Raw genomic sequence first — 23,759 nt, 5'->3', positions numbered from 1 at the left:
TATAAAGTCCATAACTCTTGTAGGTACTGCAGTGTGCAACACATTATCATTTTACAATGTTCTCCCTGATTTGCAGCATAAAACATGCACTCCTTATGGGAATTTCTTGGCAGGCATTCGAGGCAGCTGGAAGTGATCACGAAGTGCAATTACTGTCTGTGCATATCCACATCTGGAAAACAGTTCTTTGCAGATTTTAAAATAGCCTTAATGAAGAATGGAACCTTGTACTTGAATCGATGGAAAGGGTGAAGGGGTCTCAACGCCAAATTTGTTAGAGAGCTAGAATAAAAAGAGCACACTGTACAGAAATAGAAAACAATTAACAGAAAATTAATAATTGTCAGAAATGTTTGCCATTATTCTTCATGGAGAGAGAAATCTCATCCATAGGAAGGGGTGAATGGAAGTTTTCCATTAAATAAAATATTTAATATTTGAGATGTAAGATTTATCAGTGATGATATTGGCTGAGTGAGAGATGTTGGGTGATATTATTTTTAACACATCATCTCATGATGCCTTGTGGGCAAGAAGACATGTGAGACATGCTAAGAGGTTTACTGAAGAAAAGTCCAGAGGCAAAATGGAGGCAACCCAAGAAATACCAGGATTAACATTAGGAGGCTGCAAGAATAAATTCCATGTGATAAGAGTGACTGCATCACATGCTGGATCTATCCCTCTCATTGCTTTAGAGAATCTCTTGTGTGTACACTCAAAATAAATGCACAGTATTTATTACTACATCTCTGTGATCTTGTCCACACTGGCCACATTCCTAGTTGCCTCAGGACAACAGAGAGCTCAGGATGGTCTCTTTGTGACATGCTGGAGGTATCTGTTAGCTAACATGCCCAAGAACCCTTGACAGGAAATGTCCCCAGTTCAGACATGCTTTGCCCCATTATTCTCAGAGTATTGAATTCTCTCAACTTGAGCTCAGAGCGGTGGACTCTGCTGCTTCTTAGCACCTCCAAAAATTGAGTGAATAAAACCTAAAATACACAAAGGCCACACAGCAATTAAGATGAGTTTTGCATATTTGAATGTATCTTCCAAAATCTCTTCAAAATCAGTTTAATTTTATTCTCAGGTTATGAAAATATAAAAACCTTTCTCTTTCACTCCTCCCTAAAACTAGTAATCCCTTTTTCTCCTTTATGAGACCAATACTCAGGTTTTAATCCTTCCTCCCACAAGCTTTGTGATGAAGCTACAGTTGGTCTCTTCTCCCAGTCAACCAGCATTAGGACAAGAGGAAATGGACTCAAACTGCACTAGGAGAGGTCTGTCTTGGTCATTAGGAAGAATTTCTTCACTGAAATGGATGTCAGGCATTAGAATGTATTGTCCAGGAAGGTGGTGGAATCAGTCCCCAGAGGTGTCCAAGGAATGACTGGATGTGGCACTGAGTGCTCTGGTCTTGTCGACCAGGTGGGGATTGGTCCCAGGTTGGACCTGATGATCTTGGAGGCCTTTTCCAACTACTTTTCCAACTTTAATGATTTTCTGATTCTGACTACTCACAGCTGACATAGATCTCTGAGTATCACGCTCTTCCTGCAATCTCAAATGTGGGAAACAATCCCACCTGGCAGAATCTGCCATAACCTGCCATAACCTTTCTCTACATTCCTCCTTCCCCGTGTTCAGTAATTCATGCTGTTAAATAGCTTCTGCTTTCTGTCCTGCAGGGAGGTACATCCTTTTGTCCGTGTCTAAGATGAGAAATTTGCAATATTTATTTTGGCCCTTTCCAGTTGAAAAAATCTGTGAAGAATGCATGTGGGCACTTCAGACTCCTCCCTTTTTTTTCTCTGAAGACCTGTCTAAATCACTGAGTTTCATTCATTTCAACAGAAGGTCATGTCCTATGTGAGCATTTCTACACTTAGAATATTAATTACTTTTAACAGACCTAAGATAAACTATATAAGTAGTTAACACAATTGTAAACAGACCTCTCCCAACCTAAAGGATCACAATGAGAAAGGTTTTCGCAACCAAGCTAAGAGAGTTTGGTTTTCTTTTCTTTTTCCCTGAATGAGAAAACTAAAGCAACAAATGCTTTGTGGGAGGTGGCAAAAATGGAGAAATCTAGCATGGCCAGAACAGCTGAGGTGGGAATAGTGAATTTCTGCTGTCTTGAACGAACCCTGCTACCTGCACAGGAGCAGGCCAGAAGGGTCACCATGCTGGATGCTCTACTAGCTATGTTACAATCACACACCACAGCCAACACACTGCCCAGAGCAAGGAATGACCCCAGACTTCCTCACTGGCTGCAGCCTCCAGCTGGCTTTTATGCACAGTGGTGCAAGAAAAGGAAAAGTATAAGCTGCTTCTCCGGCAAGTCGTGAATTTATTCATCACCTCAGTGCTCCCCAGGCATGGGCAGGACCTTGCCTGTAAAGCAGAGCACGTTTTGGCAGCTCTGAACAGCCCATGTTTCTGCCAGAGCGGCTCTCCAAATACTCTTTGTACAGCCAGATTTCATCAGAACAAAGCCAACGCTAATGCAAGACTAGGTCCCTCTAATGATGTTTTATTATGAGTAAACATTGGGTTAAGCACAGCTGTATTAAGTGGATTTTGGATTCTTTAGTTGTAAAGAACCCTGGGGAGCATCTGTCCCTGCATTAACATCACTGCAAGAAAGGGGTTTCACCCAGTAATTCCTGTAGCAGGCCAATAATTTCTGTTGGAAACTGGAGGATCTCAGGAAATGCTTTGAGGGCTTTTCAATTCTCTTGAACTTATCTGTTATTCTGGGAATCTCTGCCTCAATATCACCCATCTGGCTTCCTTGGGTGTTGCATTGCTCTCACTCTTTTCTGCAGCTCCATGGTACCCAGGAGAGAGAACTAAAATATCCATTCATGATCTGCCTGTTGTGGATAAAGTCTGTTCACTCTGATAAAGGTACATCACAGGCAAAGGAGCATCTAGTATTATTACTAATTATTGTTATTATTATTAATCAAAGCAAGACACAGAGTCAGTCAATAGATGCACCAAAATAGGTGAACCATCTCTCTTGCAGGATTCACAATACAAAAACATAGAAAATGGTAAGCAAAGTAGTAATGTTAGTAGTTTCATGGATGCATTCCCCTGCAAGTATCTTTACATTAGTGTGTCCAGAGAAGGGAATGGAGCTGGAAAAGGGCTGGAGAAGCCGGAGCATCTGAGGGAGCTGGGGGGGCTCAGCCTGAAGAAAAGGAGGCTCAGGGGGGACCTTCTCACTCTCTGCAACTGGGTTGGACTCTGCTCCAGGGAACAGGGACAGGAGGAGAGAGAATAGTCTAAAGTTGCCCTGAGGAGGATTATATTAGGGAATATTTCTTCACTGAAGGGGTTGTCCAGCCCTGGCACACACTGCCCATGCCTTGTGGAGTCTCCATCCCTGGAGAAATTTAGAAGGCATATAAATGTGGCACCTGGGGACCTGAGTGAACTTGAGGACATGGTGAAAATGGTGGTGGTGCTGGGTTAATGGTTGGACTCCATGACCTTAGAGGGTTTTCCCAATCTCAGTGATCCGATGATTAAAGAACTGGTGCTTTATTGAAGATTTTTATTTAACACTAGCTTCTTTTCCACAGAGATTATTTTTTAATTATTTTTATATGAGAAACACTACCATCACAGAGAGGTAAATACTTTTGACTAAAGGAGAATTGTCATGAAGGTCTCATGAGTGAATTTTGCTGCCTGCCATCCCATTCTCACTTGGAAGCTGGACTCACCAGCAAGACTGCATGTCCTTTAACACTTCACTGTCTGAGGTTTCCCAAATGTTCAGTGTACCTTCAGCAAGAAGAGAAACCATGATATATTACAGAAGGTCTAGCAGTAAACTCTTATCTCCCTGTGGCACAATATTCAAAATATTTTGGGGGCTGAATTCATTTAAAATGAGATGTTATGTGGAAAATCATAATAAAACTGAAATCCTGCCTCTTCACCCCCACTCCAGAAAATTATTCAGGAAGAAATTTCTGCTCAGAGTTATTTTCCCACTTCTCAGATAGAAAGAAAAGCATAAGGGAAGTACATGCATTTTCCAATAGATACATACTGAGCCTGTGACAAGGTAAAAACTCAACATCAACACATCATTCCCAGCACTACACAGACTTCTCTCTGCTGGAAGCAGGAGTACAATTACACATAAGCCTCCAGACAGCTGGCCTGCAGTAGGACTTTTTCAACACTTTGAATCTGAGATAGATGAGAAAAAGAAAAAGCATCTATGCCACAAACCCTGCGGGAGAAGTTTTGCCTATGGGATATGATGAATATTCATATCACAGCTTCCACGAAATGCCATAGCATCTTAGTCAAACGGAGTTTGAAACAAAATTGTTCTTCAACTGTTTTGGGTCTGGTCCATAGTTCAAAGCACTTCAGTTCAAAACAACAAAAAAAAAAGTACAATTTTTTTTCCTATTTAAAATAAAATACTTGAACAAATAATATTTTTTTATCCAATCCCTTTCTTTTCCAAAACCAATGTTCAGTTCAATTTGCATTCTCTGTCTTTATTTCCAAACAAGTATCTTTAGGTATACAAAGTTTGAAAGGTTTGCCTGAAGGCATCTGTCATATCTTTGATCCTAAATAATTATCTCACACACATTCACACTGTGCCCCCTCTCCTGTCCTGTGACAGGGAGTCCAATAGTTTATCCTTGCACTGACAGGGAAAGACTCACACTAACAAATACAGCCTGAAAAATGTCAGAGGATAAATTTATTTACTGTATCGGAGATTTTGCCTGCTTGTATAGAAGGTGTAAACACTAATAAATTGGCAGTCATGAGATTAATGATGACTGTAAATTACTGAGGTACTTAACTACTTCTACCAAGTGTATCCTGAACAATAAATTAGAGGAAAATGTATTTGGAGATAAGGAAGACCTCATAAATATAGTGAATTAAATTATGGAACTCAGGGAAGTCTGGAACAAATACATTCAGTAGGTCCATGTGATAAGCAGTAGCTGATAAGAGATTACTCCCGCTTTTTCACAGGGGTCCCCAGTGCACAGTGACCACCAGTATTTCTTATGAGTCACTGTTCAGAGCTGGGCTTGCAATACACTGAAACTATTCAAACACATAAAGAAAAACAACATTGTATTTTGTCCCCATTTTAGGTGCTGGGCAGTGATGCAGAATGGGGTATGAACAGTCCAGGGATAGCAGTGAAAAGCAATGGGCTCATTACAAGCATATGGAAAAGCTGTCATTTAAGGGATAAGACCCTCGTAAATGGTAGGAGTAACACTCAGCACTTTGCACGTCCAAAGGCACCTTGAGAAGTGGGAGAAAGGTCCATGCTGGGACCCACATTTTGTAAATGGAGAAAATAAGACCCTGAAGCCCGGTTCCATTTCAGAAAACTTCCAATTGTTCAAATGCTTGTGCCAGGGCTGGGTTCTCCTAAGCTGAGAAGAAAGGAAAACACCCTCAGTTGTAAACCCCCTCCTACATCACCCAATTTCCCCTCCAACAGAAAATCAATGGCAAAGGAATTGTGGGGACCCCAGCTATGACTTCTTCAGTCTTGGGCGTCTTTCACCCTATTTCCTGCATCTGTCACCCCTCAGGACTAAATTCTGCTTTGCCTGGGGAAGGAGACCTGGCAATGGCGGCTCTGACATCCCAAGGAAATGAAACCCTTGTGGAAGGAAAATCATTTTCCTGGAGCTCTAGGATTCTTTTCTTCCTTCCATGAAGTGATGGAAGAATGATATCAAGGGACTTTAGTCCCAGCCCTTCAAGCCCTGTGAGGCAGCCAAGGAGTCCAGCCAAAGCTGCAGAACTTTCCCCAAATGCTGCCCCTTCCTAATTCTGCTTCTGAAGTGATTTGCTTATAGTGTCTCTGGCTCCCTTCTCCCCACCTGCCACTCAATCAGAGCTAAATGTCAAATGTCTCTGCCATCAACCATGCCAGGCATGCTATAAAAAGCAGCTGTCTTCCTGACAAACTGTGCTTTCTGAAAGTCCTGTCTTCAACTTTTCTGTCATTTGCAGTCTTCCGTTAATTTAATTTTTAACACTCTGTCAGTGTGTCTCCCTGGGATCACTCTGTAGCAAGGCCATCCCAAAGGAGCACACTCCCCTCCACAACACTGCAGGAGCAAAGACAGGTGGGAATATCTGAATCCCAGTGCTCCCAGGGATAAACTGAGCAGTACAATCATTCCATGGTCTCCTTAAATACTCCTGGGAGGGAGATGCTCTCAGGAGGACTCCTCGGTGACAGGTCCCATCACCACCACACTCCATACACTCAAGGCATGGCCTAAGGCACCCTCACTCCCCCCGTTTTCCCCGAGGGCACTGACACCATAAACAGGTAACACACGTCGGAGAAGGTTTGGAGTTGTTCACAGTGACTGTGGGGACCAACTTTAAGAAGAGCTGAGCAAGGTTTATCCAAGCACAGTCATCCAACCTGGCACCTGCACTGCAGTCCTCTCTTGCACATGGGTATGTTCCTTGTTTGATGCTGATGCTTGTGGGTAGACAAATGCTGAGGCTGAAAAACTGTGAGTCACAAAAAGCTGTTGACTCTGACAGGAAATTGCATATTCTGTGCTGTTTTCCAGGGAAATACCATTGTGGGAGTTTATAATGCATCTGCCTATTCTCAAAATTACTTGGTTGAAAAAGGATTTCTTTATAGCACAAAGGTATTTTTTGCCCTTCCTTTCCCATCCAGACACCCCCAGACTGGGTCCTGCCAGTGCATGTGCTCCCCCAGTTCCAGCTCCTTCTGGAACCAGCACCCTTCAACCTGCTTCTTGAACAAGTATGAGCTCAGGTAGGAAATAAAAGTGAAGGTGTTTGGGTGAAGTTAGTTCAGGATTCCATCACCATTCATCCCTTCTTCTGCAATCATTCAGTCCAAATTTATCCACACATAATCTTCACCACTAAGTCCACTTGTGATGTCTCCTGAAAAACTTTGCTGCCACCACCAGTGAATTTTTCAGCAATGTGACATTTCACCCTCCCTTGTGAAACCTGCTTGCTTTGAACTTACTTTCAATTCTGAAAAGGGACTTTTTCAGAGAATATGACCACATTAACTACCATGTTTATTTGACCATTCATCTGTGTTGCTGAGCAAGAAAGGTATTTTTAGCCTGCCTGTCAGCCCCACAAATAGTCTAGAATTCAGATTTTGTTTCTCCTGTCTTACTTGTTGCCACCAATAGAAATTTTTGCAACCAGAAGTGCTCCTCCAGAGTGAAGTGTTGACTATGAGAGAGCCCAGCCCTTATTCCAAGGGATATGTAAGCTCTACACTGATACCAAGAAAAACGCAGAAAACCTGCCTTTGTTTGCACACAAGAATATATGACTGGAATACAAAGCCAGGTATATAGCACACAGATCAAATGGGACTAGCAGTAAAAAAGGAGTCACCTTTAATTCTCTCTTTACAGGATTACCTCTGTCAATTTTACCATTGTTTATACATGTAGAAAAAGTATTGCTGTTTCAGGGTGGACCTAAATTATAAATATTTGATGGTGGAGTTTATTTTAAGTACAATTGAGGCAAGTCCATACGTGGGTGACATGCTCTCAGAGGATTTCTGTCTGATACAGGCTATTAAAGGTACATGCGGAGTCAAGAAAATTTACTACATGCTAAGAGTTTGGTGTGCCAGACAGTTGATTTCAGCTGTGTCTTTGCCATGTGCTTTCATCTACACTTTCTTCTTCCCTGTTAACTCATACAGTCTCTTGCTGAGCCTTCATTAAAACCTAAATTGACTCGTGTAATAATAGACTCTCCTGATGTGGATGCAAAATTAATCTCATTTCCAACTGAGCCCCTGCCCAAAAGCTTGAGAAAGCCCTGTTCAGCAAAGTCTGTAAGCAGATGCTTAAACTCATCCCTATTAAACACAACACATTAGTGCATCCCAAAAGATTTTGCAGATCTGGGGCTCCTGGCTGATTTGTAAATGGTGAGTGGCTTTGATTTTAGTGTGCCAAAGGAGATGGAAAGCAATTTAATTTTTATAATGAGAGCATTTACACCAACAAAAGACGAGTGGTTCTAAGTAGGTCCTTTTTTTCTGTCTATTTAAATTAGATTAAATAAGATTATGGTATTATTAGCATCATTAGCGTTATTATTAAGAAATTACTATTCACAGCACATTTATTGTCATTTTCTACAATAAGGGAAACACATCTATTAAAATGATTGAACATCAATACATAAGCTCCAAATAATGCAATGGTATCAATGAGTTCATCTTTTAGATTCAGTTGCAAAAGTCATCATTTGCTAGTGATTATCCAATTGTTCATTAGAAGAGATTCTCTGAGACTCAGCAGCTCTCTAATGATTATACACAGTTATGACATTTCAGTCAACCTATTCTTAGTGCAGCCATTGGGAGACATTTAGCTGTTGCTATTTTATTGTTACAATTGTCATGTAACAATGATACCATGACCTAGGCCATCACACCAGACTTTTATCTTGTCATACACTTGACACCATAGCAGTGAGATGTGGCTGGTGCTCAAACGGCGATTTTTGGGGCAAATGTAGATGCCACCTAAAGTGGAGATTGTAGATATGTTGTGTTTATAGCCCATTCTTCTGACTCAGAGCAGAACAATAACTCCAGTATGTCTATATATAAAAATACAGTTATATATATATGTGTATATATATATATATGAGATATGTATATATGTATATATATGTACATATGTATATATATGTATATATGTGTGTATATATATGTATAAATATATATATATAGTATAAACACATGCTATATATAGTACATAGAATATAGTAACAATCTATACCAGAAGAGAAGTCACAGGTCTGCATGTGTTTGCTGTCTATGAACTACTGGTTGGAAAATCTTAAATTTGCTGTTACCTCTCCATCAATGTAGCCTGAAGATGACTGTAGTCATCACAGGAGAAGTCTGATGTGTAAATATGTGCACCTAATCTGTGATGGCCTGAATTCAAATAGAATTTCACCTTTCTTTTGCTACTTGACTCATACTCTTCTCAGGCAAATATCATGGGAGCTCATGTCTTTTAGGACAGTGATTGACAGGGAAACTTGAACTTGAGGCAGGGTCAGTGTTTCATAATTACTCAGTATTTTCTGCTCATTCTGAAATCAGTGTCAGGACTTCCTTGGACTTCAGTAGTCATGGATCTGTTCAAATTTAATTGTCAGATTTCAAGGATATTCTCAGAATAAGTGGGAATAAATTTTCAGTTGTTTTAGACTTGGTATCCTCACAGCAATTTGCAATGATTGAACTTTTGCATCTAAAAAACTGCAAGCATTCAGATTATGAGCCTGCATACAACCATTTCATGTATGCACTTTGTTCCTCCCTATCCTTGTTTAAGTATTCCAGCTTTTGACAGTATATATCTGATACTGCCCTTGGGACTAGATATATCTCCCTTTTTATAACTTAACAATTTCCGTTATGTTAACTCAGCATGACTACAATAGAGACCCATAGAAATCACTGTGTTTATTCATGCACAAAACTTGTCAGAAATCCTCATAAAGTTCCAGGAAGTGTGGTTTCATAGTTGAAGAAGGATGGTGATTTTGCACCTGCATGAAAATTAGGTTTAGTTCCTATGTTCAAATTACAGTTGTTGAACACAGTCCAACTGTGATATCAGTTTGGACAACATCCTTTGGCCAAACTTCATCAGTAGTGCAGTTTTGGTTAGCATTTAGATGCAAAGGTTCAGGCTGGCTAAGAGACTCGTAGAAGAAGGACTTCAGTATACAGTTCAAATGGAACACGTGCCTCTCTGCTTTGATGACCAGGGACAGATTCAAACACAGCTAAATTCCTTGCTGAATGTGTCTTAGCTAAGTGAGAATGAGTGCAGATAAACAAGGCTGGCTGTGGACCTAAGGGAGAAAGATATGCACAACTTTCTCTTCCTGAAAACCCCTGTACTGCTTTAGAACCTTTTCTTGAGATGCTTTTATCCCATTTATCCTGAAGGAAGGCTTATGGCATGATGACTTAAATCATAAAATACCCCAGTTCATACAATCCAGACATAAACTGGTGGTGTCCATCCATTTTTTTGCAATACTTTAATTGCCTATTCTGTCTTCACAAAGAAATAAGCAAGCCAATCTTCTGGAGAATTGAGATATTCATTCATTCTCTCCATGATGGAAGACAGGGAATGTCATCATGGATGTGTCTGTGTGTTGTCATTTGCAAGCAACCCCACCACCACTTGCAATATGCTCCCTGGTGCTAGCTGCAGTACCTCTGGGATTGGCCACAGGACAATCCCAATGCTGAGTCGTTTCCAAAGGGAACACCAGTGGCATCTGTCATTCAAAGCCAAGAGGGTTATCAGGTTCCTCTACTGCGACTGGGTATTGTATGTCTGCCCAGGTCTTTTTTGTCTACTCCAACTCCTTCTTTGGTTCAGCCACAGGTCTTATTTGGGCTGACAGCCTTTCTTAGAAATGTCATTGTCTTCCAGAATTTTGGAGAGGAAGAGCACTGAGGTTCCAGTGCCAGTGCAATCTCCCTATGAAGCTGCCATTCCTCCATCTGGAAACATGATAAAACACTGCGTGACATTATGGCTTGTGCATGGAAGACTGATATGCTTCAGAAAGGCTCAACCCTGACTTAACACATAAGAAAGTGATTAGGGAGACAAGGGAAACCAAATGTCTCAAGAACAAAGATTAAAAACTGTGGGATCTGGCTAATTCCAGAAGCAATACAATTTATGCTATTACATGATGCCAATAGTTACAAAAATAGAAACTATGCTCCCTAGCCCACAGTGATTCTCTCAAACTGGCTGAGAACAGCCACACCACTAGCAGCAAAATTGTTGCATGTGTCTGGAATAACAACCCTACAAGGAATGCAAGAGATATCACAAGTAGGTTGTTGTCCCATGTGCATTTCCCAGGGAACAGTGGCATTCATGTGAGCTATTCCTACTGGTAAGGGTGAGAGTGCACTGCATGGGGCAATATTCTGAGGCAAACAGAAAAAGATCCAAGCCATTGACTGCACAAGACTCCAGTTATCTTTAGGACAGATATGAAAGCTGATTCAGCATCATCTCTGAGGAGTGATAATGGCTGGCCATGGTTCATCTGCTCCCTGCTGGGAAGAAACAGTTGTCAGTGAGAAACGACCAAGGAAAATGTTTGAATGCTGAGCGCACAACTGCAGAATGAGGTGACACCTATGCATGAACAGATTTATATAGCTGAAGATCTTGGATTCCCATCACTGAGCTGTCAGGCAAGCAAAGCCCAGTGCCAAGAACAGAGGATAACTGAGATCTGTGTCCAAGCTATGAAGCTGAACCCAATCCAAGATGCCCTAAGGCTGTTTAACTAACTAGGAAAACTTAAACAATCACCCACAGCCACATTCAATCTTCTGCACTCATAATACCTCAATAGTTCCTCTTGCCATGATAAAAGCTGTCAAGACACAAATCCACAGTATCTAAAAGGAAGTTTTTGAGCCAGTCAGTAATCATTTGTATCCATGCCTTCGAACTCAGCAAGAATGTAGGGTGGGAATATGCCATTATATGCACATTCCAGCTGCAAAATATTAAAATCTTCTACAAACATCATGACCTAATGCATGATTTTGGCAGCTATCATTCTCACTGGGATCATCTGCTTTTGACACATTCCTTACTTCATTTAAGAGACATGTTTTCAAACAACTGTCACGTGCAATTTCCTCTGCACCTGAGATTTTTCTTACAAGGATGAAAAAATTGCAGCAGCCTGATGGGGTGGGACTCTGCCTACATGTGTGTCACTGCTGCAGTCATTTGCAAAGGCAAGGCACATCCTTGAGCAAGAGACAGTTCCTGCACCAGCAACTGTGAGGAGCACATGACTGAGAACATTTGTAGAATTGGATATTCCCTTAAGGAGGATTTTTAGCCATTTCTAGCTGAATTCTGATAATGCCAGTGCTAGTCGGTGTGTATCATCTCTATTAAATAGAATGGCAAGGTGAAAAGTAAAACTGGGAAGAACTGGAAAGATGATGGCCATGTACAGTATTTTTCTACCCACATTGGTATTATAGGGTGCTAGTCTAAGATAGACTGCCACAAAAATGGTCAGAGAGCTGGAGCACCCCTCTTATGAAGGCAGGTTATGAGAGTTGGGGTTGGTCAACCTGGAGAAGAGAAGGCTCCAAGGAGATCTGAGAATCCCTCCTAATAACTAAAGGAGTTCCAAGAGAGCTGGAGAGGAACTTAGGAGAAGGACATGGAGTTACTGGGAAAGGGGGAATGGCTTCGCAGTACCAGATGGCAGGGTTAGATGGGATATTGGGAAGAAATTCTGTGCTATGAGGGTGGTGAGACCCTGGTACAAATTGCCCAGAGAAGCTTAAGACTATAAATTGTAGATAGCTAAAATGAGGGGAGATGAATCCCATCGTGCAATGAGAATCGATGACTGTTGATTTGTTGAATTCTAACTTTCAAATGCTGTCAGCATTTCTGCTTTGACAGTTTGGAATTTTATACTATTATATATTTGCTGTCATTTTCACAAATTCCCCCTCAAAAACATTTAACAGTGATGGTGGTTGTATGGACATCTGTGATGGGGTTTAGTTGATCAATCACAGGCAACTCAGTGTTGTTTAGACACTGAGGGATTTTGTGTCTGGTCTCGAGATGCCAAGATGAGACAAGTTCCCCGTAAGACATAGAAGGACATGTACAGGTTAGAGACAGTCCAGAGGAGGCCACAGAGATGTTCCAAGGGCTCGAGCCCCTCTGCTCTGGAGACAGGTTGGGAGAGTTGGGGATGTTCACTCAGAGAAGAGAAAGCTCCGGGGTGACCTGAGAGCCCCTTCCAGTGCCTAAACGGGTTCCAAGAGAGCTGGAGAGGGACTTGGGACAATGGATGGAGGTACAGAACAAGAGGAAATGGCTTCCCACTGCCAGAGGGAAGGGTTAGATGGGATATTGGGAAGAAATTGCTGGCTATGAGAGTGGTGATGGTCTGGCACAGGTCGCCCAGAGAAATCGTGGCTGCCCCATCCCTGGAAGTGTTAAAGGCCAGGTTGGATGGAGCTTGGAGCAAACCTTAGAGCAAACCATTCCATGATTCTATAAAGAGCCAGTGGGATCATTCATCAAGAATCACTTCACAGTTTCACCTGGAGGTGACCAGCTGCTCCCTGAGTTACAAAACCCTGGATGGGCTAAGACAATAAATTGTAAATACCAACATGAGAAAGACATTTCTTAAGTAAACTGAGAAAAAAATTTCTTCCAAGCTAAACAAAACCCTGAAAAACCCCACTAAATTCCATCTTACATATGCAGAAACAGCCTTGTTTGTGCTAACAAATCCAGTTTAATACATCTCCCAGTCAAAAGCAGTGTATATATAAGTGCTATCACATGTAGCAATTAGAAACACCCTGACATCCTGTTCTTTCTTCTCCTTCCCCCACTCCAGTATTCAAAATACTTCAGCTCCTAAAAACACTCACCTTCATATTCAATTCCCCTTCATGTCAGTACCAACCAAGTTGCCCTCTTCCTTACCTTCTTTAAGTGTTCAAAGGTAATTTTAAAGAACACCTCATTTAGCTTTCATTTTACTGAGATTCAGCCTGCCCATAAATCAGAGCTGAAGGGGAATTGGAGAGGGTCTCAGCTAATCAAAGCTCCAATCTCTAAAATGTTTAAATATAAATCAAAATAGTTGAAGGCTCTCCAAAGCTTCAATTTTCTTTGAAAGACCTAGTTCTTATTTTTTCTGTGCTTAGCTCTCAATTTCATCCTCATCCCTTGAAGGTATTTTCTAAGTATTTTTTAGTCATTTTCTCCCAGACATTGAGATGCCTGGTTCAAGAATTAGATTAAATTCTGACCTGTGAGTGAGTTACTATTGCTCCCAAGTAGGAGCGCTTTGTCCAAATTAAGGTTTTAGGGTTCACCTCCTAAATTGAAGTTTACTAATGACTTTAAGGCTAAAAATGTTCCTAGAATCTATTGAAAACATGACTTTGATCATCCATTCCATATTGCAGTCAGAACTACGTGCTCCATATGTCAGAAATGATAAAATGTTCCTACCTCCCTCTTTTGCTTCAGAAGTCTGAAAGTCTGCTAAATTAATCTGCTTACCTGGCTTTATCACATCTTATAGTTCTGAAATGAAAAATGGGTTAGGAAAGTTAAGAATATAAGCTTATTTCTCTCTCTTCCTCTGTCCCCCCTCCTTGTATCTAAGTTATTGAGAGAAAAGAAAAACAATTACACATTGTGAAGATATTTTAATCCTTGAGTTTAATCGTTCAAGCATGTGAGTTTACCTAAAGAGTTCTCATTCAAAATCAGATCATTTAATTCTTCCCAATATCTGGAGTATCAGGATATCATATCAGTGTGTTTCACTTTGCTAAAGTAACCAGGCTTTCAGAAGCCTCTCTTGTAAGAAGAATGGGAAGTGCGAGGCATATGAATATTTGGACATTCTTCTGGGTGTGTGGTGCACATACACAAACATCCACAGGGCAAGGAGCTTCTGTCCAAAACTGCAATAACTACTAACAGGATATGTGCACAGAGGGTTTTTTAAATGTATTTACAGCACATATTCAAATATTATGTGGTTATGTAAATCAGAATTTAAGACTATGTCTTGCAACACAGATTGATACCTCCCCTATCTACGATGGCTCTTCAGTTAGTTGGGTCACCTTCTCAGATTTCCCCTAGAGAATACAGATACCTGTGTTACTGCATATGAACCTCAATAAAAATACTGAGATGTGAGGAAGGGTTGGTAGACTGTTAAGCAAAATTTTCCATATAACATTACTTTCATTGTGAAACAGATTTCTGTAGATTAAACAGAATTTTGAAACTGGATTGGTTTCAGCTGCTTACCACAATAAAAAAGTTGAGGGGAAATATTTTTATTATACAGAAAATATCCTTTCTACCAACAAAATATTCAACTGATCTTCTGCTGCATGTGAGCAAGGCTCTCTGAAAACTATTTTGCTGCCATACAAAATACATTGTTAGAATGAAAATCCAGGACACTATCCAACAGAATGGGCTAGTGACCCCTGAAGGCAGCAAATCCTAAATGGGAAGGAAAGGGGAAAGGGACATGGGAAGGGGAAGAGGAAGAGGAAAAAAGATATTTTACTCCCATATCTATAAATAGAATGAAAAATGTAGGATCCTTAGGCTGACTGACAATCAACTTTACCCTTAGTAGAAATTCATTACAAAGAGGTCTTGTGATACTTGGCCTGACCTCATAGGTAGCTCTCACTTTTCTCTTTCTATAGAAGATAGGTGACAAATTTTTTTTTTTCTCAGTAGGTGTCTTCATTCTAGTTGGGAATAGCATCACAGGAAATAATGAAAAGGCTGCTTCCTAGCAAATTAAATGTTCTGCTTCACATTCCCTTGGGGTTTTTGCATCATTATCATCTAACACAAAACTAGAAAAATCAAAACAGAGAAGCACCAAATAAAATAATAAAGGCTTTTTAGGACCTTATTATTTTACCCGCTTCTGAAACAAAACCTCACTGATATTAGGCAACTGATATTAAGCCACTTCCACAGGTAATCATTCACATCATTCAGCTAGGCTTTTCTGAACAGGCTAAAATGCAATGGAGAAGGAAAATGCATTTTTTAAACAGTTACAATCCAAGTCTGGCACAAAGCATGTATACAGACAATGTGCACAGAAGCAAAAAATTGTTCCTTTAAAATATGGAATAAAACAGTTGTCCACATTTACAATAATTAGGTACACAGAAAAGTAATATAAAGGAAAGAAAAACATTGCCAAAAAGAGATGAATTTAAAGTCTCCAAGGCCGCATTCGATCTGGAAATGAGAATATTATTCCTATACCCACAGGAAATTAGGCCCTTGGATGTCCATCAAGGCAAAAGGGAGGAGAAGGGAGAAACTAACTACGTTTGGCATGATATTCAATGAGTTTCTGAGCAGAGTGACATGACTGAGGACCTGCAATGTAGGAAATTGGGCTTGATGACTCCATTTGCTGCTCCAGTTTTCCTCGGGACTGCAGAAAGCCATGCCAATCCTATACCACACCACAAGACTGCCATTTGAAATCCCTTTGGAAAACCAGGTGATGAAAGAAAGAGAGGAAAAATTGGGTCCTTTCATTCAATAAGGAAAAGCCATTTCTTTTCTTTAATGTTGTGAGCCTGCCTGACAGCTAACCATACTGCACATGTCACTCACCAATGTGCAAATGAATGACCACATAAATATTACTAATGAATGACAGGTATCAAAACTGTAATTTTCTCAGGACTTTGTAGAATCCAGGTAAACCACAAATCAGACATGGATGTGCTGATAGACAGACAATACAGACCATTGTATTTCTCTTACACAAGGACCTGTGGCATGGCAATATATTAATTTTTAATGGGAAATATTATTCTTTATGGTCACCTCTTTCAGCAGAATCATTTATCAAGACTGACATCAGATACACTAAGGATTGATGTTAGTGAGGGGTGGGAATGGGAGATCCAGTATTTACAAATGGCAAGGCTTTTAAAACACTACTTAGAATCAAGTGCAATTACACTGTATTTAAATGAGCATTAAAGTATTTGTATTACCAGTTTGCAAATTCAGCATCTTGAGAAGCCCAAATGGATTTTTTTGTCATTATTGTCATTAAGTCAAAGGAGCAAGTGCTCAGCAGAGAGTCTGCCTGGGAACAAAAAAAAAGCACATAAATGTATCATTAAATGGCACCTTCATGCTTAATTCCTCATGTGATCTTCTAAAATATACACCTCATAACTGCTGAGTACCTTAGTGACATAGCATAAGCTTCCTATCTGCATAGCATTAGCATCAGGGAAGCTATATTTGGGGTCACCTGAGAAATTTCTCTTAGGAAGGTGACATTGAAAAATTTTCTTTTCATGAAGCCTGTTTATCTGCTTTTCATACTAAGATATCCTTGTCTGCCTTTGTCTACAAGTATTATGCACAAAAATTCTGCTGCACATTCTTACACTCACAACAGTTACTTCCTTCTGCAAGAAATCACAGGTATGTTTTCCACACCAAATCTCAATCACAATTGCCTATAGTATAGAATCATTAATTCCCCGAAGGATGTTTTTTTGGAAGAGACCTTAAAGACCATTCATTCCACTTCCCTGCCTTGGGCAGGGACACCTTCCACTATCCCACATTGCTCTAAGCCCTGTCCAACCTGGCCTTGAACAATTCCAGGGATGGAGCAGCCACAGCTTCTCTGGGCAACCTGTGCCGGGGCCTCACCAGACTCATAGGAAAGAATTTCTTTTTTGTATCTAACCTAAATTTCTCCTCATTCAGTTTGAAGCCATTCTCTCTTGTGCTATCACTACAGTTCCTGATGTAAAGTCCCTGCTCATCTTCCCTGTTGGCTGTTTTAGATACAGAAGTTTGTTATGAGGCCTTCAGGCAAACTTCTCTTCTCCAGTCTGGGCAGCCCCAGCTTTCTCAGTCTGTCTTCCCAGGGGAGCTGCCCCAGTCTTCTCACCAACTTCATGGCCTCCTCTGGACCTGTTCCAACAGTTCTATGTCTTCCTTTCATCAGGGACACTATAACTGTACACACTACTCTGGTTCTTCAGTTCTTACTAGATTTGAATATGGTGTGGGGAGATGAGTTCTAACAGCTGGTCAATAATAGAGACCAGAATTAGCGAGAATTCCTGGACTGAAAAAATGATGCTTCCCAGAAACACCAGGAAGGGAGTCTGGTGTTTCTGGTTTGACACCATTGACTTGTGGCCTCAGTGAGCTCTTCCACATTGTATTATCCATTGGCAAAATAGGGACAGGAGTACTTATTACTGCAAAATGTTCTCATCATCCTACAGTGAAAGTTGATATGAAAGTTCAAATCACTGATCGATTCCAGGTGTAGCATGTGGTGCTTTCTAAACCTTCAACCTACCCCTTACCAGTAGAGATCATGAGACCATGAGTGGCATAGGACTATCCTTAAGGCTAGATGGGTTTTAGAAAAAGATAATTCAGAAAGGACGTAGGGCTGGCAGGATTTTGCAGCATTGGCTGCAACAACAAAAAAAAAGTGATAAACGAAAACAAAACAAAAATTTACATTAACCTAGCGTAAATGAGGATCCAATTTTAGGCTGGACAGTTGATTAGGAATCTCATCTTTACATAACAAGCCTCTGCCTTAGGGAAAATATTGAATAGTTACTTGTATCAACAAGTGATATGACATTCACATTGCTTGGCAGCATTGAGAGATGGGCTTCAGTGAAATTCATGAAGTTCAACAAGGTCAAGAGAAAGGTCCTGTACCTGGGTTGGGGCAATCCAAAACCCAAGTGCAGGCTGGACAGAGAACAGGTTGAGAGATACCTGAGGTGAAGCACTTGGGGGTGCTGGTGGATGAGAAGCTCAATATGACAGGTGTTTGCACTGTCAGCCCAGGAGAGAGGAAACTGGAGAGGGAGCTTTGGCAAGTCCAGGGAGTAATAGGACAAGGGGAAATAACTTCACACTGCCATAGGACAGGGTTATATTGGATAGTAGGATGAAATTCTACCTTGTGAGGGTGGTGAGACCCTGGCACAGGTTGTCCAGAGAAGATGTGGCTGCCTGTGCTGGTTTAAAGGTAATCCTTCAGGAGAAACGAACCCAGCTCAAGAGAGATGATAAATCAGAGCTACAATTTAAAAAAAAATTAGAATAAATGCAATGACACAAAAAGAAATTGGTTTTAATCCACAAAATCCAGAAGCATAACCCAGAACTCTGGGGCACAAACACAATGGTGTTTGTTAGCCGCTGTGCTGAGCCCCATGTGGTTCCATTGAGTCCAAAATAAAATGAAGGGATAAACCTGTTAGTGCAGATGACGGTTGCAGTCTAGTCGAGAGTGGTGGTGGCAGTCCTATGGACTGCGAGGAGGTTCTGGTCCTCCTCTGGATCCAATGAGTGGCCCCAGAGGTCTCCAAATCCCAAGATTATATCCCCTCAGGTTCAGGTGGGAAGGCCCAGTACCCCCCCAGGGCAGGGAATTACACAATGGGTGATCTAACTCTAAGTCATGGGGTATTTTGGAATTGTTACTGGTCCATTAGCAGAAACGCCCCCTCAGACTGGGTGTGAAGGTGCTTCCTGGGGGGTGAGTTATCACAGCTCTAATCTCACAGGCTTCTTAAACACTCAGCTTACAACCTGAGGAGTCAGCTGTGCCCTGGGCAGTTGCTGCAAGTGGTCCATTGTTAAGAGTTCATGAGAGATTACACAGAGAGTGTAGAATACACAGTTTAGGTCACACCCACACAGTGATAAACTGGTCCCAGCTTGCTGAACTAGGACACTGTCCCATCCCTGGAAGTGTTCAAGGCCAGGTTGAGTAGGGATTGGAGGAACTTGGTCCAGTGGAATTTGTCCCTGTCCATAGCAGGGGATTTGGAACTGGATGTTCTTTAAAGTTCCTTCCTACCAAACCATTCTGTCATTCTATGATTTTATAATTTACCTCTCTTTTAGGCATTACCAATATTTTCTCAAGACAAAATTAATTATTTACACTTTACAAGTAATGATAATTTAGAAAATAATCTGACCAAGGAACTATTTCACCCTACTGTCTCAGATGCCTTCATTCATATTCTCAGTTCTTGCCACACAAAGAATATTTTTCCCTCTTGATTGCCCCAAGCAGGTCCTTGTTCCACCTGGTTGTAGTACCTACTCTTCAACTGATGCATGAACTCAATTTCAACTGCTACAAGAATAATTTCAAACTCAGAAATATCGGTGTCTAGAGCAGGGCTTTGCTTTATAAACATTCCTTTGTTGATGAAATTGTAAAAGTTCAGAGAAGGAATTTTCCATGAGTAATTCCCCATGTAAGCACTACTTAAAAGTCCCTTTACTCAAATTTGCTTTGACAGCTGCCTGGGAAATAATAATAATAATAACAATAAATCTTAGCCTTATTTTTATATCAGCAGAGTGGACATCTGCAGGTTCAGGCACTGGAATTGAAATTTCTGGGTCTTCATCCAACATGATGTTCTCTGCTACTTTGTGGAGTACATCCATCCAGATAGGGGGCAAGACTGACTGATGGTCAACTTGTGATGACCACCTCTTTCAGAGGACACCAAGGGAACTCTGATGCCATTAGCCAAGGGGAAACATCCCTTTGTGGAATCTATGCACTTCCTATTCCTTAAAAGTCTTTTTGTTTCCTCACTCCTGTCCACAGGCTGATTCCACCTACTTACAGATAGATTGCCATTTGGGGGAAAGGAGACTGGATCTTCACAATATGTTTCTACAGCACCCTGTGAAATGGTGAAGGGATCTCCAGGGATTTCTGAAGTGCAGTTAATTAATCTGACAGACTACTCTATGGTGTGGCTGTCAATCAACAGCAAGCTATTCACATCCCCTCTGTCAGGCTCCCATCACTCCATCAAGCTGTTGCCAGGGTTTCAGCAGCTAGAGCAGAGGGGAAAGGAAACAGCCAGGGCCAGGTGGTGCAGCCTGGCCAGCTCACAGCACAGGCAAAAGAAGCAGTTCCCTAGGGCAGGTTATTGCTGCAAGGGGGCTGGAGGAGAATAAGATTTGGGAACAAAAAATAGATATGGCCCTGCAGGCTTTGCACACTTCAGTAGAAGGTGACAAATCCAGGCTGGAGTTCCTGCCTGTATCTCCCACATTTTCCAAAGCTTTTACACTCCCAACTGATGCCAAACTTTCCTGCCCTGCCTTTGTTGCTCTCCTGGTATCGGTGGCCTGAGACAAACGCTCACCCAGATTTAGAGGAGAGGGATTGACAGACGTGATTCTCTAATTTTAGGCTTATAGCCTGAAAACCATTGAGGACATAAAGTGAGACACTAGAGTTGTGAGTACCTACAGATATCCTTGCTGCCATGAGCTGTCCCACTGAACTGTGTGTAAAACCCTCCATGAATCAAAAAATATGGGATGTGTATAGAAAAAAAAAAGTTTTTTGAACAGACAGCATGAGAAACAGTGGGTTAGGAAGGCTGAGGAATAGCACTGTTCACTGCTGTCCCCATCAGAAACCAGTGTGCTAGCTGATAGCCAATAAAGTTCACTGGTATCAAAGTGTCACTGGATAATGAAAAATTGTGAATCATTCTAAAAAACAATGCTTGTTTCACTGCACTACACAAAGGCTTTCCAAGAGATAAATATTCCTACGTTGATGAGTGATCTTTAAGGCTGCAGCTACATCCCTTTCTTGAAAAAAGAAAATGATGGAATGCTGTTAGTGCTGCCCAGTGCTGGTTCCTCTGATTTCAACACTATAAATATTTCCCTTGTCACTAGTACTGGCCACAACAAGAACTGCCTAAATAAAGGCTCTGGGAAAATCAAAAGAGTGTAAATAACAAGGAGTAGCTTTGGGCTTTGCAATGCACCTGGGACACATGGTGCTCTGAGATCCAATTCCCAGGAGGAATGACCTGTTTAAAACCACAACAGTAATGTTACCCATCACTTCCTAGTCTTGAATTAATGAAGAGAAGACAAGAAGAGTAAAATAAATGCCACTAATCTTTGACTAGACATTGTCTTGGGATGATCTATTCAAGTGTTTATTGTGGAATCATAGAATGATTTGTGTTGGAAGGGACCTTAAAGCTCATCTTTTTCCAACCCCCCCGCCATGGGCAGGATCACCTTCTACTAGACCAGGTTCCTCCAAGCCCCATCCAAGCTGGCCTTGAACACTTTCAGGGATGGGGCATCCAAAGTTTTCCACCATTTCTCCAGGTAAGAAAGAGGACCAGTGAGTGGAAAAAGAGCTCTTGCATCATTGATATTTTTTTCTTATATAAAGAAAGCTGGTGAGATTTTTTTAAAGAACTTATTTTCTATTTTTATTATGTCTAGTCTGAAGAACTGTCTGACAACAGTCAGTCTATTAAAATGTAGAAGAGAAAGATAAGAAAAATTAGAGTAACTGAAAAGGGAACTTTTGTCAACTGTTCATATAACATCAGTGCATAAACTTTGGTCTTTGGAAAACCTGTCTTAAAATTTCAATACTGACACTTGAATTGATTCACATGGTCTCTGTGAAACTAAAAGTCTCAACAAGAACAAGCAGCAAAATACTAGAATTCAAAATGTAAAAGCCTTTTAGTGAGGTTCTGTTCATCAAAAGGATGAACAACAAGAATTTAGAAAATTTGTAAGAGCAAGCTAATTGCTGAAAGAAACTGATAGGTTACCTTTAAGCTCTCTTTCTCCTATAGGTCATAAATCATACAGAGGAGAGAAGCCAAGTTGCATCCCTTTCTATCTTAATCCTCTATAAGATAGAAAAGAGTGTAAAGATTTCCAAAAATAGCCATTTTCTGCATTAAAATCTGCCTGTGGAGAATGTCGCTATTCTGGCTTCCAAAGAAAACAAGAACTTACATGATCCAAGTTATGGGTGTATCATCTCATCTCTTTGTGTTGCCCTGACAACTTTTTAACCTGTTTCAACAAAATTTGTTGGAATTGTACATGTTTCATGAAAATTTACAGCCTGGGGGAAGACAGGGACTTGATTAGTTGCATCAGACAGTGTAAGGGAGGTTCCAGTAACCCTTTATCAGAGAGGGGAGAATCTGTGTTGGGCAAAGACATTATTCATATCACAGCTATGGGAAAACCTTAAGTTGGCACATTTGTTTAACCAGAAAGTTCAAGCCTGAGACACACTTCTACAAGAAACTTGATTTCATTAATTCTGCTGCTTGTGGAACAGCTTGTTTTCACTAAGAAATTTGGTTGAAGATATTAGCAAAGATGATACTTCTCCCATTAATGCTGCAGTTTCCAGTAACCATCAGCTGTTGACAGCCAAAAAAAGACTTTTTAGGCTGGAGGCTCTTCTGGACCATGTTTGCAAGTAAACTCCTTATACAAGCAAGTCTCTGTTTCATTGTGCTGAAATATGAGTGGTGAGCACGTGGGTCAGAGCCAATTCAGAGCTCCTCTGAGTGCAGTCTGGATATCTTGTACATGAGGGGAGCCACTAAGGTCTCTACCTTTGTATTCACTCTGGAAGATCTTTTAAAATCCCAGCAGAGAGGAACTACTTTCTGTTCACCATCTGAGGGTAGACCTGCCATACTATCACAGTGATTCCAGTAACTGGGCCCTTTACACTGTGGGCCTTTGGGGCTACTCAAAGCTCTTTGAGCACCTAGAAAAGTTGCTGGCATGTTGCCCTATATATACATTCACCTTTTGTTTACCAATTTTCTGTAAAGACTTTGACACTGTCTCCCGCAACATCCTTCTCTCTAAATTGAGATGGATTCAATGAATGAAATGTTTGATGGATAAGAAAATAGTTGGATGGTCACATCCAGAGGGTCATGGTCAATGGCTCAGAGTTCCAAGAGACATCAGTGGCCAGTGGTGTCCCTCGGGTGTCTGGTTTTGGACCAGTGTTATTTAATACCTTCATTAATGACCTAGAGGGATCAAGGGCACCCTCAGCAGATTTGCAGGTCCCACCAAGCTGAAGGTGCAGTGACATACCTGGGGCCACCCAGAGAGGTCTGGACAAGCTTGGCAAGTGTTTCATGGGAATCTCATGTAGTTTAATAAGACCAAGTGCAAGGT

At 41.0% G+C, this 23,759-nt stretch overlaps 1 protein-coding gene across 2 annotated transcripts in view; it reads left to right on the top strand.

Moving 5' to 3' along the window:
* Positions 1-23,759, top strand: part of LOC139684901 (urea transporter 2-like) — a 303,543-nt gene that overhangs the window by 236,195 nt on the left and 43,589 nt on the right. The window lies entirely within an intron of this gene.

Source organism: Pithys albifrons, chromosome Z (assembly GCF_047495875.1).
Source record: "Pithys albifrons albifrons isolate INPA30051 chromosome Z, PitAlb_v1, whole genome shotgun sequence".
Taxonomy (NCBI): domain Eukaryota; kingdom Metazoa; phylum Chordata; class Aves; order Passeriformes; family Thamnophilidae; genus Pithys; species Pithys albifrons.
This window is presented reverse-complemented; position numbering and strand designations above follow the sequence as displayed.